This window comes from Amblyomma maculatum, chromosome 1 (genome assembly GCF_055883805.1).
Source record: "Amblyomma maculatum isolate TAMU_Amacu chromosome 1, ASM5588380v1, whole genome shotgun sequence".
NCBI classification, from domain to species: domain Eukaryota; kingdom Metazoa; phylum Arthropoda; class Arachnida; order Ixodida; family Ixodidae; genus Amblyomma; species Amblyomma maculatum.
Genome location: NC_139344.1, coordinates 485,159,726 through 485,186,068, shown reverse-complemented (window position 1 = coordinate 485,186,068; position 26,343 = coordinate 485,159,726).

Here is a 26,343-nt window from a genome sequence, read left to right as displayed (position 1 = left end):
TAACTTGTTGCGATTCGTTTCAGCCGCTACGTGAAACTTAAATCGCAGTTCTGAGCCTAACCCACGCAAGCTGGATGACCGCGTTTTGCACATCATGCCTAACAGTGCCTGTAAGGCTTTGTGTGTATTAACTTGTTGCGATTCGTTTTAGCCGCTATGTGCAAACTTAAATCGCAGTTCTGAGCCTAACCCACGCAAGCTGGATGACAGCCTTTTGCACATCATGCCTAAAAGTGCCTGTAAGGCTTTGTGTGTATTAACTTGTTGCGTTTCGTTTCAGCCGCTAGGTGCAAACTTAAATCGCAGTTCTGAGCCTAACCCACGCAAGCTTGATGACCGCGTTTTGCACATCATGCCTAAAGGTGCCTGTACGGCTTTGTGTGTATTAACTTATTGCGATTCGTTTTAGCCAGTGTGCGAACTTGAATCGCAGTTCTGAGCCTAATTCGCGCTACTTGGAGTGACTCCGTTTTGCACATCATGCCTAAAAGTGCCTGTAAGGGGCTGCTTGTATTAACGTGTTGCGATTCGTTTGAGCCGCTATGTGCAAACTTGAATAGCAGTTCTGAGCCTAACCCGCGCAAACTGGATGACCCCGGTTTGCACATCATGCCTAAAAGTGCCTATAAGGCTTTGTGTGTATTAAGTTGTTGCGATTCGTTTTAGCCGCTATGTGCAAACTTGAATCGCAGTTCTGAGCCTAACCCGCGCAAGCTGGATTACCGCGTTTTGCACATCATGCCTAAAAGGGCCTGTAAGACTTTGTGTGTATTAACTTGTTGCGATTCGTTTGAGCCGCTACGTGCAAACTTGAATCGCAGTTCTGCGCCTAATGCGCGCTACTTGGAGTGACTCCGTTTTGCACATCATGCCTAAAAGTGCCTGTAAGGGGTTGTGTGTATTAACGCGTTGCGATGCGTTTGAGCCGCTATGTGCAAACTTGAATAGCAGTTCTGAGCCTAACCTGCGCAAGCTGGATGGCCCCGTATTGCACATCATGCTTAAAAGTGCCTATAAGGCATTGTGTGTATTAACTTGTTGCGATTCGTTTCAGCCGCTACGTGCAAACTTAAATCGCAGTTCTGAGCCTAACCCACGCAAGCTGGATGACCGCGTTTTGCACATCATGCCTAAAAGTGCCTGTAAGGCTCTGTGTGCATTGACTTATTGCGATTCGTTTGAGCCGCTACGTGCAAACTGAATCGCAGTTCTGCGCCTAATGCGCGCTACTTTTAGTGACTCCGTTTTGCACATCATGCCTAAAAGTCCCTGTAAGGGGTTGTGTGTATTAACGTGTTGCGATTCGTTCGAGCCGCTATGTGCAAACTTGAATAGCAGTTCTGAGCCTAACCCGCGCAAGCTGGATGACCGCGTTTTGCACATCATGCCTAAAAGTGCCTGTAAGGGGTTGTGTGTATTAACGTGTTGCGATTCGTTTGAGCCGCTATGTGCAAACTTGAATAGCAGTTCTGAGCCTAACCTGCGCAAACTGGGTGACCCCGGTTTGCACATCATGCCTAAAAGTGCCTATAAGGCTTTGTGTGTATTAACTTGTTGCGATTCGGTTTAGCCGCTATGTGCAAATTTGAATCGCAGTTCTGAGCCTAACCCGCGCACGCTGGATTACCGCGTTCTGCACATCATGCCTAAAAGGGCCTGTAAGACTTTGTGTGTATTAACTTGTTGCGATTCCTTTGAGCCGCTACGTGCAAACTTGAATCGCAGTTCTGCGCCTAATGCGCGCTACTTGGAGTGACTCCGTTTTGCACATCATGCCTAAAAGTGCCTGTAAGGGGTTGTGTGTATTAACGCGTTGCGATTCGTTTGAGCCGCTATGTGCAAACTTGAATAGCAGTTCTGAGCCTAACCCGCGCAAGCTGGATGACCGCGTTTTGCACATCATGCCTAAAAGTGCCTGTACGGCTCTGTGTGCATTAACTTATTGCGATTCGTTTTAGCCTATGTGCGAACTTGAATCGCAGTTCTGAGCCTAATTCGCGCTACTTGGAGTGACTCCGTTTTGCACATCATGCCTAAAAGTGCCTGTAAGGGGTTGTGTGTATATAACGTGTTGCGATTCGTTTGAGCCGTTATGTGCAAACTTGAATAGCAGTTCTGAGCCTAACCCGCGCAAACTGGATGCCCCCTTTTTGCACATCATGCCTAAAAGTGCCTCTAAGGCTTTGTGTGTATTAACTTGTTGCGATTCGTTTGAGCCGCTATGTGCAATCTTGAATAGCAGTTCTGAGCCTAACCCGCGCAAGCTGGATGACCCCGTATTGCACATCATGCCTAAAAGTGCCTATAAGGCTTTGTGTGTATTAAATTGTTGCGACTCGTTTTAGCCGCTATGTGCAAACTTGAATCGCATTTCTGAGCCTAACCCGCGCAAGCTGGATTACCGCGTTTCGCACATCATGCCTAAAAGCGCTGTAAGACTGTGTTTATTAACTTGTTGCGATTCGTTTGAGCCGCCACGTGCAAACTTGAATCGCAGTTCTGAGCCTAACCCGCGCAAGCTGGATTACCGCGTTTTGCACATCATGCCTAAAAGGGCCTGTAAGACTTTGTGTGTATTAACTTGTTGCGATTCGTTTGAGCCGCTACGTGCAAACTTGAATCGCAGTTCTGTGCCTAATGCGCGCTACTTGGAGTGACTCCGTTTTGCACATCATGCCTAAAAGTGACTGTAAGGGGTTGTGTGTATTAACGCGTTGCGATGCGTTTGAGCCGCTATGTGCAAACTTGAATAGCAGTTCTGAGCCTAACCCGCGCAAACTGGATGACCCCGTTTTGCACATCATGCCTAAAAGTGCCTCTAAGGCTTTGCGTGTATTAACTTGCTGCGATTCGTTTGAGCCGCTACGTGCAAACTTGAATCGCAGTTCTGCGCCTAATGCGCGCTACTTGGAGTGACTCCGTTTTGCACATCATGCCTAAAAGTGCCTGTAAGGGGTTGTGTGTATTAACGCGTTGCGATTCGTTTGAGCAGCTATGTGCAAACTTGAATAGAAGTTCTGAGCCTAACCCGCGCAAGCTGGATGACACCGTATTGCACATCATGCTTAAAAGTGCCTATAAGGCATTGTTTGTATTAACTCGTTGCGATTCGTTTCAGCCGCTACGTGCAAACTTAAATCGCAGTTCTGAGCCTAACCCACGCAAGCTGGATGACCGCGTTTTGCACATCATGCCTAAAAGTGCCTGTAAGGCCCTGTGTGCATTAACTTATTGCGATTCGTTTTAGCCTATGTGCGAACTTGAATCGCAGTTCTGCGCCTAATGCGCGCTACTTGGCGTGACTCCGTTTTGCACATCATGCCTAAAAGTGCCTGTAAGGGGTTGTGTGTATTAACGCGTTGCGATTCGTTTGAGCCGCTATGTGCAAACTTGAATAGCAGTTCTGAGCCTAACCCGCGCAAGCTGGATGACCGCGTTTTGAACATCATGCCTAAAAGTGCCTGTACGGCTTTGTGTATCAACTTATTGCGATTCGTTTTAGCCAATGTGCGAACTTGAATCGCAGTTCTGAGCCTAATTCGCGCTACTTGGAGTGACTCCGTTTTACACATCATGCCTAAAAGTGCCTGTAAGGGGTTGCGTGTATTAACGTGTTGCGATTCGTTTGAGCCGCTATGTGCAAACTTGAATAGCAGTTCTGAGCCTAACCCGCGCAAACTGGATGACCCCGTTTTGCACATCATGCCTAAAAGTGCCTCTAAGGCTTTGTGTGTATTAACTTGTTGCGATTCGTTTCAGCCGCTATGTGCAAACTTAAACCGCAGTTCTGAGCCTAACCCACGCAAGCTGAATGACCGCGTTTTGCACATCATGCCTAAAAGTGCCTATATGGCTTTGTGTGTATTAACTTGTTGCGATTCGTTTCAGCCGCTACGTGAAACAAATCGCAGTTCTGAGCCTAACCCACGCAAGCTGGATGACCGCGTTTTGCACATCATGCCTAACAGTGCCTGTAAGGCTTTGTGTGTATTAACTTGTTGCGATTCGTTTTAGCCGCTATGTGCAAACTTAAATCGCAGTTCTGAGCCTAACCCACGCAAGCTGGATGACAGCCTTTTGCACATCATGCCTAAAAGTGCCTGTAAGGCTTTGTGTGTATTAACTTGTTGCGTTTCGTTTCAGCCGCTAGGTGCAAACTTAAATCGCAGTTCTGAGCCTAACCCACGCAAGCTTGATGACCGCGTTTTGCACATCATGCCTAAAAGTGCCTGTACGGCTTTGTGTGTATTAACTTATTGCGATTCGTTTTAGCCAATGTGCGAACTTGAATCGCAGTTCTGAGCCTAATTCGCGCTACTTGGAGTGACTCCGTTTTACACATCATGCCTAAAAGTGCCTGTAAGGGGTTGCGTGTATTAACGTGTTGCGATTCGTTTGAGCCGCTATGTGCAAACTTGAATAGCAGTTCTGAGCCTAACCCGCGCAAACTGGATGACCCCGTTTTGCACATCATGCCTAAAAGTGCCTCTAAGGCTTTGTGTGCATTAACTTGTTGCGATTCGTTTCAGCCGCTATGTGCAAACTGAAACCGCAGTTCTGAGCCTAACCCACGCAAGCTGGATGACCGCGTTTTGCACATCATGCCTAAAAGTGCCTATAAGGCCTTGTGTGTATTAACTTGTTGCGATTCGTTTCAGCCGCTACGTGAAACTTAAATCGCAGTTCTGAGCCTAACCCACGCAAGCTGGATGACCGCGTTTTGCACATCATGCCTAACAGTGCCTGTAAGGCTTTGTGTGTATTAACTTGTTGCGATTCGTTTTAGCCGCTATGTGCAAACTTAAATCGCAGTTCTGAGCCTAACCCACGCAAGCTGGATGACAGCCTTTTGCACATCATGCCTAAAAGTGCCTGTAAGGCTTTGTGTGTATTAACTTGTTGCGTTTCGTTTCAGCCGCTAGGTGCAAACTTAAATCGCAGTTCTGAGCCTAACCCACGCAAGCTTGATGACCGCGTTTTGCACATCATGCCTAAAGGTGCCTGTACGGCTTTGTGTGTATTAACTTATTGCGATTCGTTTTAGCCAGTGTGCGAACTTGAATCGCAGTTCTGAGCCTAATTCGCGCTACTTGGAGTGACTCCGTTTTGCACATCATGCCTAAAAGTGCCTGTAAGGGGTTGCTTGTATTAACGTGTTGCGATTCGTTTGAGCCGCTATGTGCAAACTTGAATAGCAGTTCTGAGCCTAACCCGCGCAAACTGGATGACCCCGGTTTGCACATCATGCCTAAAAGTGCCTATAAGGCTTTGTGTGTATTAAGTTGTTGCGATTCGTTTTAGCCGCTATGTGCAAACTTGAATCGCAGTTCTGAGCCTAACCCGCGCAAGCTGGATTACCGCGTTTTGCACATCATGCCTAAAAGGGCCTGTAAGACTTTGTGTGTATTAACTTGTTGCGATTCGTTTGAGCCGCTACGTGCAAACTTGAATCGCAGTTCTGCGCCTAATGCGCGCTACTTGGAGTGACTCCGTTTTGCACATCATGCCTAAAAGTGCCTGTAAGGGGTTGTGTGTATTAACGCGTTGCGATGCGTTTGAGCCGCTATGTGCAAACTTGAATAGCAGTTCTGAGCCTAACCTGCGCAAGCTGGATGGCCCCGTATTGCACATCATGCTTAAAAGTGCCTATAAGGCATTGTGTGTATTAACTTGTTGCGATTCGTTTCAGCCGCTACGTGCAAACTTAAATCGCAGTTCTGAGCCTAACCCACGCAAGCTGGATGACCGCGTTTTGCACATCATGCCTAAAAGTGCCTGTAAGGCTCTGTGTGCATTGACTTATTGCGATTCGTTTGAGCCGCTACGTGCAAACTGAATCGCAGTTCTGCGCCTAATGCGCGCTACTTTTAGTGACTCCGTTTTGCACATCATGCCTAAAAGTCCCTGTAAGGGGTTGTGTGTATTAACGTGTTGCGATTCGTTCGAGCCGCTATGTGCAAACTTGAATAGCAGTTCTGAGCCTAACCCGCGCAAGCTGGATGACCGCGTTTTGCACATCATGCCTAAAAGTGCCTGTAAGGGGTTGTGTGTATTAACGTGTTGCGATTCGTTTGAGCCGCTATGTGCAAACTTGAATAGCAGTTCTGAGCCTAACCTGCGCAAACTGGGTGACCCCGGTTTGCACATCATGCCTAAAAGTGCCTATAAGGCTTTGTGTGTATTAACTTGTTGCGATTCGGTTTAGCCGCTATGTGCAAATTTGAATCGCAGTTCTGAGCCTAACCCGCGCACGCTGGATTACCGCGTTCTGCACATCATGCCTAAAAGGGCCTGTAAGACTTTGTGTGTATTAACTTGTTGCGATTCCTTTGAGCCGCTACGTGCAAACTTGAATCGCAGTTCTGCGCCTAATGCGCGCTACTTGGAGTGACTCCGTTTTGCACATCATGCCTAAAAGTGCCTGTAAGGGGTTGTGTGTATTAACGCGTTGCGATTCGTTTGAGCCGCTATGTGCAAACTTGAATAGCAGTTCTGAGCCTAACCCGCGCAAGCTGGATGACCGCGTTTTGCACATCATGCCTAAAAGTGCCTGTACGGCTTTGTGTGTATTAACTTATTGCGATTCGTTTTAGCCAATGTGCGAACTTGAATCGCAGTTCTGAGCATAATTCGCGCTACTTGAAGTGACTCCGTTTTGCACATCATGAATAAAAGTGCCTGTAAGGGGTTGCGTGTATTAACGTGTTGCGATTCGTTTGAGCCGCTATGTGCAAACTTGAATAGCAGTTCTGAGCCTAACCCGCGCAAACTGCATGACCCCGGTTTGCACATCATGCCTAAAAGTGCCTATAAGGCTTTGTGTGTATTAACTTGTTGCGATTCGTTTTAGCCGCTATGTGCAAACTTGAATCGCAGTTCTGAGCCTAACCCGCGCAAGCTGGATTACCGCGTTTTGCACATCATGCCTAAAAGGGCCTGTAAGACTTTGTGTGATTAACTTGTTGCGATTCGTTTGAGCCGCTACGTGCAAACTTGAATCGCAGTTCTGCGCCTAATGCGCGCTACTTGGAGTGACTCCGTTTTGCACATCATGCCTAAAAGTGCCTGTAAGGGGTTGTGTGTATTAACGCGTTGCCATGCGCTTGAGCCGCTATGTGCAAACTTGAATAGCAGTTCTGAGCCTAACCCGCGCAAACTGGATGACCCCGTTTTGCACATCATGCCTAAAAGTGCCTCAAAGGCTTTGTGTGTATTAACTTGTTGCGATTCGTTTGAGCCGCTACGTGCAAACTTGAATCGCAGTTCTGCGCCTAATGCGCGCTACTTGGAGTGACTCCGTTTTGCACATCATGCCTAAAAGTGCCTGTAAGGGGTTGTGTGTATTAACGCGTTGCGATTCGTTTGAGCCGCTATGTGCAAACTTGAATAGCAGTTCTGAGCCTAACCCGCGCAAGCTGGATGACCGCGTTTTGCACATCATGCCTAAAAGTGCCTGTACGGATTTGTGTGTATTAACTTATTGCGATTCGTTTTAGCCAATGTGCGACCTTGAATCGCAGTTCTGAGCCTAATTCGCGCTACTTGGTGTGACTCCGTTTTGCACATCATGCCTAAAAGTGCCTGTAAGGGGTTGTGTGTATTAACGTGTTGCGATTCGTTTGAGCCGCTATGTGCAAACTGGAATAGCAGTTCTGAGCCTAACCTGCGCAAACTGGGTGACCCCGGTTTGCACATCATGCCTAAAAGTGCCTATAAGGCTTTGTGTGTATTAACTTGTTGCGATTCGGTTTAGCCGCTATGTGCAAACTTGAATTGCAGTTCTGAGCCTAACCCGCGCAAGCTGGATTACTGCGTTTTGCACATCATGCCTAAAAGGGCCTGTAAGACATTTTGTGTATTGTTGCGATTCGTTTGAGCCGCTACGTGCAAACTTGAATCGCAGTTCTGCGAATAATGCGCGCTACTTGGAGTGACTCCGTTTTGCACATCATGCCTAAAAGTGCCTGTAAGGGGTTGTGTGTATTAACGCTTTGCGATTCGTTTGAGCCGCTATGTGCAAACTTGAATAGCAGTTCTGAGCCTAACCTGCGCAAGCTGGATGACCGCGTTTTGCACATCATGCCTAAAAGTGCCTGTACGGCTTTGTGTGTATTAACTTATTGCGATTCGTTTTAGCCAATGTGCGAAATTGAATCGCAGTTCTGAGCCTGAATCGCGCTACTTGAAGTGACTCCGTTTTGCACATCATGCCTAAAAGTACCTGTAAGGGGTTGCGTATTAACGTGTTGCGATTCGTTTGAGCCGCTATGTGCAAACTTGAATAGCAGTTCTGAGCCTAACCCGCGCAAACTGGATGACCCCGGTTTGCACATCATGCCTAAAAGTGCCTATAAGGCTTTGTGTGTATTAACTTGTTGCGATTCGTTTTAGCCGCTATGTGCAAACTTGAATCGCAGTTCTGAGCCTAACCCGCGCTAGCTGGATTACCGCGTTTTGCACATCATGCCTAAAAGGGCCTGTAAGACTTTGTGTGTATTAACTTGTTGCGATTCGTTTGAGCCGCTACGTGCAAACTTGAATCGCAGTTCTGCGCCTAATGCGCGCTACTTGGAGTGACTCCGTTTTGCACATCATGCCTAAGAGTGCCTGTAAGGGGTTGTGTGTATTAACGCGTTGCGATGCGTTTGAGCCGCTATGTGCAAACTTGAATAGCAGTTCTGAGCCTAACCCGCGCAAACTGGATGACCCCGTTTTGCACATCATGCCTAAAAGTGCCTGTAAGGCTCTGTGTGCATTAACTTATTGCGATTCGTTTTAGCCTATGTGCGAACTTGAATCGCAGTTCTGAGCCTAATTCGCGCTACTTGGAGTGACTCCGTTTTGCACATCATGCCTAAAAGTGCCTGTAAGGGGTTGTGTGTATATAACGTGTTGCGATTCGTTTGAGCCGTTATGTGCAAACTTGAATAGCAGTTCTGAGCCTAACCCGCGCAAACTGGATGACCCCGTTTTGCACATCATGCCGAAAAGTGCCTCTAAGGCTTTGTGTGTATTAACTTGTTGCGATTCGTTTGAGCCGCTATGTGCAAACTTGAATAGCAGTTCTGAGCCTAACCCGCGCAAGCTGGATGACCCCGTATTGCACATCATGCCTAAAAGTGCCTATAAGGCTTTGTGTGTATTAACTTGTTGCGACTCGTTTTAGCCGCTATGTGCAAACTTGAATAGCAGTTCTGAGCCTAACCCATGCAAGCTGGATGACTGCGTTTTGCACATCATGCCTAAAAGTGCCTGTACGGATTTGTGTGTATTAACTTATTGCGATTCGTTTTAGCCAATGTGCGACCTTGAATCGCAGTTCTGAGCCTAATTCGCGCTACTTGGTGTGACTCCGTTTTGCACATCATGCCTAAAAGTGCCTGTAAGGGGTTGTGTGTATTAACGTGTTGCGATTCGTTTGAGCCGCTATGTGCAAACTTGAATAGCAGTTCTGAGCCTAACCTGCGCAAACTGGGTGACCCCGGTTTGCACATCATGCCTAAAAGTGCCTATAAGGCTTTGTGTGTATTAACTTGTTGCGATTCGGTTTAGCCGCTATGTGCAAACTTGAATCGCAGTTCTGAGCCTAACCCGCGCAACTTGAATCGCAGTTCTGAGCCTAACCCGCGCTAGCTGGATTACCGCGTTTTGCACATCATGCCTAAAAGGGCCTGTAAGACTTTGTGTGTATTAACTTGTTGCGATTCGTTTGAGCCGCTACGTGCAAACTTGAATCGCAGTTCTGCGCCTAATGCGCGCTACTTGGAGTGACTCCGTTTTGCACATCATGGCTAAGAGTGCCTGTAAGGGGTTGTGTGTATTAACGCGTTGCGATGCATTTGAGCCGCTATGTGCAAACTTGAATAGCAGTTCTGCGCCTAATGCGCGCTACTTGGAGTGACTCCGTTTTGCACATCATGCCTAAGAGTGCCTGGAAGGGGTTGTGTGTATTAACGCGTTGCGATTCGTTTGAGCAGCTATCTTCAAACTTGAATAGCAGTTCTGAGCCTAACCCGCGCAAGCTGGATGACCCCGTATTGTACATCATGCTTAAAAGTGCCTATGAGGCATTGTGTGTATTAACTTGTTGCGATTCGTTTCAGCCGCTACGTGCAAACTTAAATCGCAGTTCTGAGCCTAACCCACGCAAGCTGGATGACCGCGTTTTGCACATCATGCCTAAAAGTGCCTGTAAGGCTCTGTGTGCATTAACTTATTGCGATTCGTTTTAGCCTATGTGCGAACTTGAATCGCAGTTCTGAGCCTAATTCGCGCTACTTGGAGTGACTCCGTTTTGCACATCATGCCTAAAAGTGCCTGTAAGGGGTTGTGTGTATATAACGTGTTGCGATTCGTTTGAGCCGTTATGTGCAAACTTGAATAGCAGTTCTGAGCCTAACCCGCGCAAACTGGATGACCCCGTATTGCACATCATGCCTAAAAGTGCCTCTAAGGCTTTGTGTGTATTAACTTGTTGCGATTCGTTTGAGCCGCTATGTGCAAACTTGAATAGCAGTTCTGAGCCTAACCCGCGCAAGCTGGATGACCCCGTATTGCACATCATGCCTAAAAGTGCCTATAAGGCTTTGTGTGTATTAACTTGTTGCGACTCGTTTTAGCCGCTATGTGCAAACTTGAATAGCAGTTCTGAGCCTAACCCATGCAAGCTGGATGACCGCGTTTTGCACATCATGCCTAAAAGTGCCTGTACGGATTTGTGTGTATTAACTTATTGCGATTCGTTTTAGCCAATGTGCGACCTTGAATCGCAGTTCTGAGCCTAATTCGCGCTACTTGGTGTGACTCCGTTTTGCACATCATGCCTAAAAGTGCCTGTAAGGGGTTGTGTGTATTAACGTGTTGCGATTCATTTGAGCCGCTATGTGCAAACTTGAATCGCAGTTCTGAGCCTAACCCGCGCAAGCTGGATTACCGCGTTCTGCACATCATGCCTAAAAGGGCCTGTAAGACTTTGTGTGTATTAACTTGTTGCGATTCGTTTGAGCCGCTACGTGCAAACTTGAATCGCAGTTCTGCGCCTAATGCGCGCTACTTGGAGTGACTCCGTTTTGCACATCATGCCTAAAAGTGCCTGTAAGGGGTTGTGTGTATTAACGCGTTGCGATTCGTTTGAGCCGCTATGTGCAAACTTGAATAGCAGTTCTGAGCCTAACCCGCGCAAGCTGGATGACCGCGTTTTGCACATCATGCCTAAAAGTGCCTGTACGGCTTTGTGTGTATTAACTTATTGCGATTCGTTTTAGCCAATGTGCGAACTTGAATCGCAGTTCTGAGCCTAATTCGCGCTACTTGAAGTGACTCCGTTTTGCACATCATGAATAAAAGTGCCTGTAAGGGGTTGCGTGTATTAACGTGTTGCGATTCGTTTGAGCCGCTATGTGCAAACTTGAATAGCAGTTCTGAGCCTAACCCGCGCAAACTGGATGACCCCGGTTTGCACATCATGCCTAAAAGTGCCTATAAGGCTTTGTGTGTATTAACTTGTTGCGATTCGTTTTAGCCGCTATGTGCAAACTTGAATCGCAGTTCTGAGCCTAACCCGCGCAAGCTGGATCACCGCGTTTTGCACATCATGCTTAAAAGTGCCTATGAGGCATTGTGTGTATTAACTTGTTGCGATTCGTTTCAGCCGCTACGTGTAAACTTAAATCGCAGTTCTGAGCCTTACCCACGCAATCTGGATGACAGCGTTTTGCACATCATGCCTAAAAGTGCCTGTAAGGCTCTGTGTGCATTAACTTATTGCGATTCGTTTTAGCCAATGTGCGAACTTGAATCGCAGTTCTGAGCCTAATTCGCGCTACTTGAAGTGACTCCGTTTTGCACATCATGCCTGAAAGTGCCTGTAAGGGGTTGTGTGTATTAACGCGTTGCGATGCGCTTGAGCCGCTATGTGCAAACTTGAATAGCAGTTCTGAGCCTAACCCGCGCAAACTGGATGACCCCGTTTTGCACATCATGCCTAAAAGTGCCTCTAAGGCTTTGTGTGTATTAACTTGTTGCGATTCGTTTGAGCCGCTACGTGCAAACATGAATCGCAGTTCTGCGCCTAATGCGCGCTACTTGGAGTGACTCCGTTTTGCACATCATGCCTAAAAGTGCCTGTAAGGGGTTGTGTGTATTAACGCGTTGCGATTCGTTTGAGCAGCTATGTGCAAACTTGAATAGCAGTTCTGAGCTTAACCCGCGCAAGCTGGATGACCCCGTATTGCACATCATGCTTAAAAGTGCCTATGAGGCATTGTGTGTATTAACTTGTTGCGATTCGTTTCAGCCGCTACGTGCAAACTTAAATCGCAGTTCTGAGCCTTACCCACGCAATCTGGATGACAGCGTTTTGCACATCATGCCTAAAAGTGCCTGTAAGGCTCTGTGTGCATTAACTTATTGCGATTCGTTTTAGCCTATGTGCGAACTTGAATCGCAGTTCTGAGCCTAATTCGCGCTACTTGGAGTGACACCGTTTTGCACATCATGCCTAAAAGTGCCTGTAAGGGGTTGTGTGTATATAACGTGTTGCGATTCGTTTGAGCCTCTATGTGCAAACTTGAATCGCATTTCTGAGCCTAACCCGCGCAAGCGGGATTACCGCGTTTTGCACATCATGCCTAAACGCGCCTGTCAGACTTTGTGTGTATTAACTTGTTGCGATTCGTTTGAGCCGCCACGTGCAAACTTGAATCGCAGTTCTGCGTCTAATGCGCGCTACTTGGAGTGACTCCGTTTTGCACATCATGCCTAAAAGTGCCTGTAAGGGGTTGTGTGTATTAACGTGTTGCGATTCGTTTGAGCCGCTATGTGCAAACTTGAATAGCAGTTCTGAGCCTAACCCGCGGAAACTGGATGACCCCGTTATGCACATCATGCCTAAAAGTGCCTCTAAGGCTTTGTGGGTATTAACTTGTTGCGATTCGTTTGAGCCGCTATGTGCAAACTTGAATAGCAGTTCTGAGCCTAACCCATGCAAGCTGGATGACCGCGTTTTGCACATCATGCCTAAAAGTGCCTGTACGGCTTTGTGTGTATTAACTTATTGCGATTCGTTTGAGCCAATGTGCGACCTTGAATCGCAGTTCTGAGCCTAATTCGCGCTACTTGGAGTGACTCCGTTTTGCACATCATGCCTAAAAGTGCCTGTAAGGGGTTGTGTGTATTAACGTGTTGCGATTGGTTTGAGCCGCTATGTGCAAACTTGAATAGCAGTTCAGAGCCTAACCCGCGCAAACTGGCTGACCCCGGTTTGCACATCATGCCTAAAAGTGCCTATAAGTCTTTGTGTGTATTAACTTGTTGCGATTCGTTTTAGCCGCTATGTGCAAACTTGAATTGCAGTTCTGAGCCTAACCCGCGCAAGCTGGATTACTGCGTTTTGCACATCATGCCTAAAAGGGACTGTAAGACATTTTGTGTATTGTTGCGATTCGTTTGAGCCGCTACGTGCAAACTTGAATCGCAGTTCTGCGCCTAATGCGCGCTACTTGGAGTGACTCCGTTTTGCACATCATGCCTAAAAGTGCCTGTAAGGGGTTGTGTGTATTAACGCGTTGCGATTCGTTTGAGCCGCTATGTGCAAACTTGAATAGCAGTTCTGAGCCTAACCCGCGCAAGCTGGATGACCGCGTTTTGCACATCATGCCTAAAAGTGCCTGTACGGCTTTGTGCGTATTAACTTATTGCGATTCGTTTTAGCCAATGTGCGAACTTGAATCGCAGTTCTGAGCCTAATTCGCGCTACTTGGAGTGACTCCGTTTTGCACATCATGCCTAAAAGTGCCTGTAAGGGGTTGCGTGTATTAACGTGTTGCGATTCGTTTGAGCCGCTATGTGCAAACTTGAATAGCAGTTCTGAGCCTAACCCGCGCAAACTGGCTGACCCCGGTTTGCACATCATGCCTAAAAGTGCCTATAAGTCTTTGTGTGTATTAACTTGTTGCGATTCGTTTTAGCCGCTATGTGCAAACTTGAATTGCAGTTCTGAGCCTAACCCGCGCAAGCTGGATTACTCCGTTTTGCACATCATGCCTAAAAGGGCCTGTAAGACATTTTGTGTATGTTGCGATTCGTTTGAGCCGCTACGTGCAAACTTTAATCGCAGTTCTGCGCCTAATGCGCGCTACTTGGAGTGACTTCGTTTTGCACATCATGCCTAAAAGTGCCTGTAAGGGGTTGTGTGTATTAACGCGTTGCGATTCGTTTGAGCCGCTATGTGCAAACTTGAATAGCAGTTCTGAGCCTAACCCGCGCAAACTGGATGACCCCGGTTTGCACATCATGCCTAAAAGTGCCTCTAAGGCTTTGTGTGTATTAACTTGTTGCGATTCGTTTGAGCCGCTACGTGCAAACTTGAATCGCAGTTCTGCGCCTAATGCGCGCTACTTGGAGTGACTCCGTTTTGCACATCATGCCTAAAAGTGCCTGTAAGGGGTTGTGTGTATTAACGCGTTGCGATTCGTTTGAACAGCTATGTGCAAACTTGAATAGCAGTTCTGAGCCTAACCCGCGCAAGCTGGATGACCCCGTATTGCACATCATGCTTAAAAGTGCCTATGAGGCATTGTGTGTATTAACTTGTTGCGATTCGTTTCAGCCGCTACGTGCAAACTTAAATCGCAGTTCTGAGCCTTACCCACGCAATCTGGATGACAGCGTTTTGCACATCATGCCTAAAAGTGCCTGTAAGGCTCTGTGTGCATTAACTTATTGCGATTCGTTTTAGCCTATGTGCGAACTTGAATCGCAGTTCTGAGCCTAATTCGCGCTACTTGGAGTGACTCCGTTTTGCACATCATGCCTAAAAGTGCCTGTAAGGGGTTGTGTGTATATAACGTGTTGCGATTCGTTTGAGCCGTTATGTGCAAACTTGAATAGCAGTTCTGAGCCTAACCCGCGCAAACTGGATGACCCCGTTTTGCACATCATGCCTAAAAGTGCCTCTAAGGCTTTGTGTGTATTAACTTGTTGCGATTCGTTTGAGCCTCTATGTGCAAACTTGAATCGCATTTCTGAGCCTAACCCGCGCAAGCGGGATTACCGCGTTTTGCACATCATGCCTAAACGCGCCTGTCAGACTTTGTGTGTATTAACTTGTTGCGATTCGTTTGAGCCGCCACGTGCAAACTTGAATCGCAGTTCTGCGCCTAATGCGCGCTACTTGGAGTGACTCCGTTTTGCACATCATGCCTAAAAGTGCCTGTAAGGGGTTGTGTGTATTAACGTGTTGCGATTCGTTTGAGCCGCTATGTGTAAACTTGAATAGCAGTTCTGAGCCTAACCCGCGGAAACTGGATGACCCCGTTATGCACATCATGCCTAAAAGTGCCTCTAAGGCTTTGTGTGTATTAACTTGTTGCGATTCGTTTGAGCCGCTATGTGCAAACTTGAATAGCAGTTCTGAGCCTAACCCATGCAAGCTGGATGACCGCGTTTTGCACATCATGCCTAAAAGTGCCTGTACGGCTTTGTGTGTATTAACTTATTGCGATTCGTTTTAGCCAATGTGCGACCTTGAATCGCAGTTCTGAGCCTAATTCGCGCTACTTGGAGTGACTCCGTTTTGCACATCATGCCTAAAAGTGCCTGTAAGGGGTTGTGTGTATTAACGTGTTGCGATTGGTTTGAGCCGCTATGTGCAAACTTGAATAGCAGTTCTGAGCCTAACCCGCGCAAACTGGCTGACCCCGGTTTGCACATCATGCCTAAAAGTGCCTATAAGTCTTTGTGTGTATTAACTTGTTGCGATTCGTTTTAGCCGCTATGTGCAAACTTGAATTGCAGTTCTGAGCCTAACCCGCGCAAGCTGAATTACTGCGTTTTGCACATCATGCCTAAAAGGGCCTGTAAGACATTTTGTGTATTGTTGCGATTCGTTTGAGCCGCTACGTGCAAACTTGAATCGCAGTTCTGCGCCTAATGCGCGCTACTTGGAGTGACTCCGTTTTGCACATCATGCCTAAAAGTGCCTGTAAGGGGTTGTGTGTATTAACGCGTTGCGATTCGTTTGAGCCGCTATGTGCAAACTTGAATAGCAGTTCTGAGCCTAACCCGCGCAAGCTGGATGACCGCGTTTTGCACATCATGCCTAAAAGTGCCTGTACGGCTTTGTGTGTATTAACTTATTGCGATTCGTTTTAGCCAATGTGCGAACTTGAATCGCAGTTCTGAGCCTAATTCGCGCTAGTTGAAGTGACTCCGTTTTGCACATCATGCCTAAAAGTGCCTGTAAGGGGTTGTGTGTATTAACGCGTTGCGATGAGCTTGAGCCGCTATGTGCAAACTTGAATAGCAGTTCTGAGCCTAACCCGCGCAAACTGGATGACCCCGTTTTGCACATCATGCCTAAAAGTGCCTCTAAGGCTTTGTGTGTATTAACTTGTTGCGATTCGTTTGAGCCGCTACGTGCAAACTTGAATCGCAGTTCTGCGCCTAATGCGCGCTACTTGGAGTGACTCCGTTTTGCACATCATGCCTAAAGGTGCCTGTAAGGGGTTCTGTGTATTAACGCGTTGCGATTCGTTTGAGCAGCTATGTGCAAACTTGAATAGCAGTTCTGAGCCTAACCCGCGCAAGCTGGATGACCCCGTATTGCACATCATGCTTAAAAGTGCCTATGAGGCATTGTGTGTATTAACTTGTTGCGTTTCGTTTCAGCCGCTACGTGCAAACTTAAATCGCAGTTCTGAGCCTTACCCACGCAATCTGAATGACAGCGTTTTGCACATCATGCCTAAAAGTGCCTGTAAGGCTCTGTGTGCATTAACTTATTGCGATTCGTTTTAGCCTATGTGCGAACTTGAATCGCAGTTCTGAGCCTAATTCGCGCTACTTGGAGTGACTCCGTTTTGCACATCATGCCTAAAAGTGCCTGTAAGGGGTTGTGTGTATATAACGTGTTGCGATTCGTTTGAGCCGTTATGTGCAAACTTGAATAGCAGTTCTGAGCCTAACCCGCGCAAACTGGATGACCTCGTTTTGCACATCATGCCTAAAAGTGCCTCTAAGGCTTTGTGTGTATTAACTTGTTGCGATTCGTTTGAGCCTCTATGTGCAAACTTGAATCGCATTTCTGAGCCTAACCCGCGCAAGCTGGATTACCGCGTTTTGCACATCATGCCTAAACGCGCCTGTCAGACTTTGTGTGTATTAACTTGTTGCGATTCGTTTGAGCCGCCACGTGCAAACTTGAATCGCAGTTCTGCGCCTAATGCGCGCTACTTGGAGTGACTCCGTTTTGCACATCATGCCTAAAAGTGCCTGTAAGGGGTTGTGTGTATTAACGTGTTGCGATTCGTTTGAGCCGCTATGTGCAAACTTGAATAGCAGTTCTGAGCCTAACCCGCGGAAACTGGATGACACCGTTATGCACATCATGCCTAAAAGTGCCTCTAAGGCTTTGTGTGTATTAACTTGTTGCTATTCGTTTGAGCCGCTATGTGCAAACTTGAATAGCAGTTCTGAGCCTAACCCATGCAAGCTGGATGACCGCGTTTTGCACATCATGCCTAAAAGTGCCTGTACGGCTTTGTGTGTATTAACTTATTGCGATTCGTTTTAGCCAATGTGCGAACTTGAATCGCAGTTCTTAGCCTAATTCGCGCTACTTGAAGTGACTCCGTTTTGCACATCATGCCTAAAAGTACCTGTAAGGGGTTGCGTGTATTAACGTGTTGCGATTCGTTTGAGCCGCTGTGCAAACTTGAATAGCAGTTCTGAGCCTAACCCGCGCAAACTGGATGACCCCGGTTTGCACATCATGCCTAAAAGTGCCTATAAGGCTTTGTGTGTATTAACTTGTTGCGATTCGTTTTAGCCGCTATGTGCAAACTTGAATCGCAGTTCTGAGCCTAACCCGCGCTAGCTGGATTACCGCGTTTTGCACATCATGCCTAAAAGGGCCTGTAAGACTTTGTGTGTATTAACTTGTTGCGATTCGTTTGAGCCGCTACGTGCAAACTTGAATCGCAGTTCTGCGCCTAATGCGCGCTACTTTGAGTGACTTCGTTTTGCACATCATGCCTAAGAGTGCCTGTAAGGGGTTGTGTGTATTAACGCGTTGCGATGCGTTTGAGCCGCTATGTGCAAACTTGAATAGCAGTTCTGAGCCTAACCCGCGCAAACTGGATGACCCCGTTTTGCACATCATGCCTAAAAGTGCCTCTAAGGCTTTGTGTGTATTAACTTGTTGCGATTCGTTTGAGCCGCTACGTGCAAACTTGAATCGCAGTTCTGCGCCTAATGCGCGCTACTTGGAGTGACTCCGTTTTGCACATCATGCCTAAAAGTGCCTGTAAGGGGTTGTGTGTATTAACGCGTTGCGATTCGCTTGAGCAGCTATGTGCGAACTTGAATAGCAGTTCTGAGCCTAACCCGCGCAAGCTGGATGACCCCGTATTGTACATCATGCTTAAAAGTGCCTATGAGGCATTGTGTGTATTAACTTGTTGCGATTCGTTAAAGCCGCTACGTGCAAACTTAAATCGCAGTTCTGAGCCTAACCCACGCAAGCTGGATGACCGCGTTTTGCACATCATGCCTAAAAGTGCCTGTAAGGCTCTGTGTGCATTAACTTATTGCGATTCGTTTTAGGCTATGTGCGAACTTGAATCGCAGTTCTGAGCCTAATTCGCGCTACTTGGAGTGACTCCGTTTTGCACATCATGCCTAAAAGTGCCTGTAAGGGGTTGTGTGTATATAACGTGTTGCGATTCGTTTGAGCCGTTATGTGCAAACTTGAATAGCAGTTCTGAGCCTAACCCGCGCAAACTGGATGACCCCGTTTTGCACATCATGCCTAAAAGTGCCTCTAAGGCTTTGTGTGTATTAACTTGTTGCGATTCGTTTGAGCCGCTATGTGCAAACTTGAATAGCAGTTCTGAGCCTAACCCGCGCAAGCTGGATGACCCCGTATTGCACATCATGCCTAAAAGTGCCTATAAGGCTTTGTGTGTATTAACTTGTTGCTACTCGTTTTAGCCGCTATGTGCAAACTTGAATCGCATTTCTGAGCCTAACCCGCGCAAGCTGGATTACCGCGTTTTGCACATCATGCCTAAAAGCGCCTGTAAGACTTTGTGTGTATTAACTTGTTGCGATTCGTTTGAGCCGCCACGTGCAAACTTGAATCGCAGTTCTGCGCCTAATGCGCGCTACTTGGAGTGACTCCGTTTTGCACATCATGCCTAAAAGTGCCTGTAAGGGGTTGTGTGTATTAACGTGTTGCGATTCGTTTGAGCCGCTATGTGCAAACTTGAATAGCAGTTCTGAGCCTAACCCGCGCAAACTGGATGACCCCGTTATGCACATCATGCCTAAAAGTGCATCTAAGGCTTTGTGTGTATTAACTTGTTGCGATTCGTTTGAGCCGCTATGTGCAAACTTGAATAGCAGTTCTGAGCCTAACTCATGCAAGCTGGATGACCGCGTTTTGCACATCATGCCTAAAAGTGCCTGTACGGCTTTGTGTGTATTAACTTATTGCGATTCGTTTTAGCCAATGTGCGACCTTGAATCGCAGTTCTGCGCCTAATGCGCGCTACTTGGCGTGACTCCGTTTTGCACATCATGCCTAAAAGTGCCTGTAAGGGGTTGTGTGTATTAACGCGTTGCGATTCGTTTGAGCCGCTATGTGCAAACTTGAATAGCAGTTCTGAGCCTAACCCGCGCAAGCTGGATGACCGCGTTTTGCACATCATGCCTAAAAGTGCCTGTACGGCTTTGTGTGTATTAACTTATTGCGATTCGTTTTAGCCAATGTGCGAACTTGAATCGCAGTTCTGAGCCTAATTCGCGCTACTTGGAGTGACTCCGTTTTGCACATCATGCCTAAAAGTGCCTGTAAGGGGTTGCGTGTATTAACGTGTTGCGATTCGTTTAAGCCGCTATGTGCAAACTTGAATAGCAGTTCTGAGGCTAATCCGCGCAAACTGGATGACCCCGGTTTGCACATCATGCCTAAAAGTGCCTATAAGGCTTTGTGTGTATTAACTTGTTGCGATTCGTTTTAGCAGCTATGTGCAAACTTGAATCGCAGTTCTGAGCCTAACCCGCGCAAGCTGGATTACCGCGTTTTGCACATCATGCCTAAAAGGGCCTGTAAGACTTTGTGTGTATTAACTTCCTGCGATTCGTTTGAGCCGCTACGTGCAAACTTGAATCGCAGTTCTGCGCCTAATGCGCGCTACTTGGAGTGACTCCGTTTTGCACATCATGCCGAAACGTGACTGTAAGGGGTTGTGTGTATTAACGCGTTGCGATGCGTTTGAGCCGCTATGTGCAAACTTGAATAGCAGTTCTGAGCCTAACCCGCGCAAGCTGGATGACCCCGTATTGCACATCATGCTTAAAAGTGCCTATAAGGCATTGTTTGTATTAACTCGTTGCGATTCGTTTCAGCCGCTACGTGCAAACTTAAATCGCAGTTCTGAGCCTAACCCACGCAAGCTGGATGACCGCGTTTTGCACATCATGCCTAAAAGTGCCTGTAAGGCTCTGTGTGCATTAACTTATTGCGATTCGTTTTAGCCTATGTGCGAACTTGAATCGCAGTTCTGAGCCTAATTCGCGCTACTTGGAGTGACTCCGTTTTGCACATCATGCCTAAAAGTGCCTGTAAGGGGTTGTGTGTATTAACGTGTTGCGATTCGTTTGAGCCGCTATGTGCAAACTTGAATAGCAGTTCTGAGCCTAACCCGCGCAAACTGGCTGACCCCGGTTTGCACATCATGCCTAAAAGTGCCTATAAGTCTTTGTGTGTATTAACTTGTTGCGATTCGTTTTAGCCGCTATGTGCAAACTTGAATTGCAGTTCTGAGCATAACCCGCGCAAGCTGGATTACTGCGTTTTGCACATCATGCCTAAAAGGGCCTGTAAGACATTGTGTGTATTGTTGCGATTCGTTTGAGCCGCTACGTGCAAACTTGAATCGCAGTTCTGCGCCTAATGCGCGCTACTTGGCGTGACTCCGTTTTGCACATCATGCCTAAAAGTGCCTGTAAGGGGTTGTGTGTATTAACGCGTTGCGATTCGTTTGAGCCGCTATGTGCAAACTTGAATAGCAGTTCTGAGCCTAACCCGCGCAAGCTGGATGACCGCGTTTTGCACATCATGCCTAAAAGTGCCTGTACGGCTTTGTGTGTATTAACTTATTGCGATTCGTTTTAGCCAATGTGCGAACTTGAATCGCAGTTCTGCGCCTAATGCGCGCTACTTGGAGTGACTTCGTTTTGCACATCATGCCTAAGAGTGCCTGTAAGGGGTTGTGTGTATTAACGCGTTGCGATGCGTTTGAGCCGCTATGTGCAAACTTGAATAGCAGTTCTGAGCCTAACCCGCGCAAACTGGATGACCCCGTTTTGCACATCATGCCTAAAAGTGCCTCTAAGGCTTTGTGTGTATTAACTTGTTGCGATTCGTTTTAGCCAATGTGCAAACATGAATCGCAGTTCTGCGCCTAATGCGCGCTACTTGGAGTGACTCCGTTTTGCACATCATGCCTAAAAGTGCCTGTAAGGGGTTGTGTGTATTAACGCGTTGCGATTCGTTTGAGCAGCTATGTGCAAACTTGAATATCAGTTCTGAGCCTAACCCGCGCAAGCTGGATGACCCCGTATTGTACATCATGCTTAAAAGTGCCTATGAGGCATTGTGTGTATTAACCTGTTGCGATTCGTTTCAGCCGCTACGTGCAAACTTATATCGAAGTTCTGAGCCTAACCCACGCAAGCTGGATGACCGCGTTTTGCACATCATGCCTAAAAGTGCCTGTAAGGCTCTGTGTGCATTAACTTATTGCGATTCGTTTTAGCCTATGTGCGAACTTGAATCGCAGTTCTGAGCCTAATTCGCGCTACTTGGAGTGAATTCGTTTTGCACATCATGCCTAAAAGTGCCTGTAAGGGGTTGTGTGTATATAACGTGTTGCGATTCGTTTGAGCCGTTATGTGCAAACTTGAATAGCAGTTCTGAGCCTAACCCGCGCAAACTGGATGACCCCGTTTTGCACATCATGCCAAAAAGTGCCTCTAAGGCTTTGTGTGTATTAACTTGTTGCGATTCGTTTGAGCCGCTATGTGCAAACTTGAATAGCAGTTCTGAGCCTAACCCGCGCAAGCTGGATGACCCCGTATTGCACATCATGCCTAAAAGTGCCTATAAGGCTTTGTGTGTATTAACTTGTTGCGACTCGTTTTAGCCGCCATGTGCAAACTTGAATCGCATTTCTGAGCCTAACCCGCGCAAGCTGGATTACCGCGTTTTGCACATCATGCCTAAAAGTGCCTGTACGGCTTTGTGTGTATTAACTTATTGCGATTCGTTTTAGCCAATGTGCGACCTTGAATCGCAGTTCTGCGCCTAATGCGCGCTACTTGGCGTGACTCCGTTTTGCACATCATGCCTAAAAGTGCCTGTAAGGGGTTGTGTGTATTAACGCGTTGCGATTCGTTTGAGCCGCTATGTGCAAACTTGAATAGCAGTTCTGAGCCTAACCCGCGCAAGCTGGATGACCGCGTTTTGCACATCATGCCTAAAAGTGCCTGTACGGCTTTGTGTGTATTAACTTATTGCGATTCGTTTTAGCCAATGTGCGAACTTGAATCGCAGTTCTGAGCCTAATTCGCGCTACTTGGAGTGACTCCGTTTTGCACATCATGCCTAAAAGTGCCTGTAAGGGGTTGCGTGTATTAACGTGTTGCGATTCGTTTGAGCCGCTATGTGCAAACTTGAATAGCAGTTCTGAGCCTAACCCGCGCAAACTGGATGACCCCGGTTTGCACATCATGCCTAAAAGTGCCTATAAGGCTTTGTGTGTATTAACTTGTTGCGATTCGGTTTAGCCGCTATGTGCAAACTTGAATCGCAGTTCTGAGCCTAACCCGCGCAAGCTGGATTACCGCGTTTTGCACATCATGCCTAAAAGGGCCTGTAAGACTTTGTGTGTATTAACTTGTTGCGATTCGTTTGAGCCGCTACGTGCAAACTTGAATCGCAGTTCTGTGCCTAATGCGCGCTACTTGGAGTGACTCCGTTTTGCACATCATGCCTAAAAGTGACTGTAAGGGGTTGTGTGTATTAACGCGTTGCGATGCGTTTGAGCCGCTATGTGCAAACTTGAATCGCAGTTCTGCGCCTAATGCGCGCTACTTGGCGTGACTCCGTTTTGCACATCATGCCTAAAAGTGCCTGTAAGGGGTTGTGTGTATTAACGCGTTGCGATTCGTTTGAGCCGCTATGTGCAAACTTGAATAGCAGTTCTGAGCCTAACCCGCGCAAGCTGGATGACCGCGTTTTGCACATCATGCCTAAAAGTGCCTGTACGGCTTTGTGTGTATTAACTTATTGCGATTCGTTTTAGCCAATGTGCGAACTTGAATCGCAGTTCTGAGCCTAATTCGCGCTACTTGGAGTGACTCCGTTTTGCACATCATGCCTAAAAGTGCCTGTAAGGGGTTGCGTGTATTAACGTGTTGCGATTCGTTTGAGCCGCTATGTGCAAACTTGAATAGCAGTTCTGAGCCTAACCCGCGCAAACTGGATGACCCCGGTTTGCACATCATGCCTAAAAGTGCCTATAAGGCTTTGTGTGTATTAACTTGTTGCGATTCGTTTTAGCCGCTATGTGCAAACTTGAATCGCAGTTCTGAGCCTAACCCGCGCAAGCTGGATTACCGCGTTTTGCACATCATGCCTAAAAGGGCCTGTAAGACTTTGTGTGTATTAACTTGTTGCGATTCGTTTGAGCCGCTACGTGCAAACTTGAATCGCATTTCTGCGCCTAATGCGCGCTACTTGGAGTGACTCAGTTTTGCACATCATGCCTAAAAGTGCCTGTAAGGGGTTGTGTGTATTAACGCGTTGCGATGCGTTTGAGCCGCTATGTGCAAACTTGAATAGCAGTTCTGAGCCTAACCCGCGCAAACTGGATGACCCCGTTTTGCACATCATGCCTAAATGTGCCTCTAAGGCTTTGTGTGTATTAACTTGCTGCGATTCGTTTGAGCCGCTACGTGCAAACTTGAATCGCAGTTCTGCGCCTAATGCGCGCTACTTGGAGTGACTCCGTTTTGCACATCATGCCTAAAAGTGCCTGTAAGGGGTTGTGTGTATTAACGCGTTGCGATTCGTTTGAGCAGCTATGTGCAAACTTGAATAGCAGTTCTGAGCCTAACCCGCGCAAGCTGGATGACCCCGTATTGCACATCATGCTTAAAAGTGCCTATAAGGCATTGTTTGTATTAACTCGTTGCGATTCGTTTCAGCCGCTACGTGCAAACTTAAATCGCAGTTCTGAGCCTAACCCACGCAAGCTGGATGACCGCGTTTTGCACATCATGCCTAAAAGTGCCTGTAAGGCTGGCTCTGTGTGCATTAACTTATTGCGATTCGTTTTAGCCTATGTGCGAACTTGAATCGCAGTTCTGAGCCTAATCGCGCTACTTGGAGTGACTCCGTTTTGCACATCATGCCTAAAAGTGCCTGTAAGGGGTTGTGTGTATTAACGTGTTGCGATTCGTTTGAGCCGCTATGTGCAAACTTGAATAGCAGTTCTGAGCCTAACCCGCGCAAACTGGCTGACCCCGGTTTGCACATCATGCCTAAAGGTACCCATAAGTCTTTGTGTGTATTAACTTGTTGCGATTCGTTTTAGCCGCTATGTGCAAACTTGAATTGCAGTTCTGAGCCTAACCCGCGCAAGCTGGATTACTGCGTTTTGCACATCATGCCTAAAAGGGCCTGTAAGACATTGTGTGTATTGTTGCGATTCGTTTGAGCCGCTACGTGCAAACTTGAATCGCAGTTCTGCGCCTAATGCGCGCTACTTGGCGTGACTCCGTTTTGCACATCATGCCTAAAAGTGCCTGTAAGGGGTTGTGTGTATTAACGCGTTGCGATTCGTTTGAGCCGCTATGTGCAAACTTGAATAGCAGTTCTGAGCCTAACCCGCGCAAGCTGGATGACCGCGTTTTGCACATCATGCCTAAAAGTGCCTGTACGGCTTTGTGTGTATTAACTTATTGCGATTCGTTTTAGCCAATGTGCGAACTTGAATCGCAGTTCTGAGCCTAATTCGCGCTACTTGGAGTGACTCCGTTTTGCACATCATGCCTAAAAGTGCCTGTAAGGGGTTGCGTGTATTAACGTGTTGCGATTCGTTTGAGCCGCTATGTGCAAACTTTTAATAGCAGTTCTGAGCCTAACCCGCGCAAACTGGATGACCCCGGTTTGCACATCATGCCTAAAAGTGCCTATAAGGCTTTGTGTGTATTAACTTGTTGCGATTCGTTTTAGCCGCTATGTGCAAACTTGAATCGCAGTTCTGAGCCTAACCCGCGCAAGCTGGATTACCGCGTTTTGCACATCATGCCTAAAAGGGCCTGTAAGACTTTGTGTGTATTAACTTGTTGCGATTCGTTTGAGCCGCTACGTGCAAACTTGAATCGCATTTCTGCGCCTAATGCGCGCTACTTGGAGTGACTCCGTTTTGCACATCATGCCTAAAAGTGCCTGTAAGGGGTTGTGTGTATTAACGCGTTGCGATGCGTTTGAGCCGCTATGTGCAAACTTGAATAGCAGTTCTGAGCCTAACCCGCGCAAACTGGATGACCCCGTTTTGCACATCATGCCTAAATGTGCCTCTAAGGCTTTGTGTGTATTAACTTGCTGCGATTCGTTTGAGCCGCTACGTGCAAACTTGAATCGCAGTTCTGCGCCTAATGCGCGCTACTTGGAGTGACTCCGTTTTGCACATCATGCCTAAAAGTGCCTGTAAGGGGTTGTGTGTATTAACGCGTTGCGATTCGTTTGAGCAGCTATGTGCAAACTTGAATAGCAGTTCTGAGCCTAACCCGCGCAAGCTGGATGACCCCGTATTGCACATCATGCTTAAAAGTGCCTATAAGGCATTGTTTGTATTAACTCGTTGCGATTCGTTTCAGCCGCTACGTGCAAACTTAAATCGCAGTTCTGAGCCTAACCCACGCAAGCTGGATGACCGCGTTTTGCACATCATGCCTAAAAGTGCCTGTAAGGCTCTGTGTGCATTAACTTATTGCGATTCGTTTTAGCCTATGTGCAAAGCCTATGTGCCTCTAAGGCTTTGTGTGTATTAACTTGCTGCGATTCGTTTGAGCCGCTACGTGCAAACTTGAATCGCAGTTCTGAGCCTAATTCGCGCTACTTGGAGTGACTCCGTTTTGCACATCATGCCTAAAAGTGCCTGTAAGGGGTTGTGTGTATTAACGTGTTGCGATTCGTTTGAGCCGCTATGTGCAAACTTGAATAGCAGTTCTGAGCCTAACCCGCGCAAACTGGATGACCCCGGTTTGCAC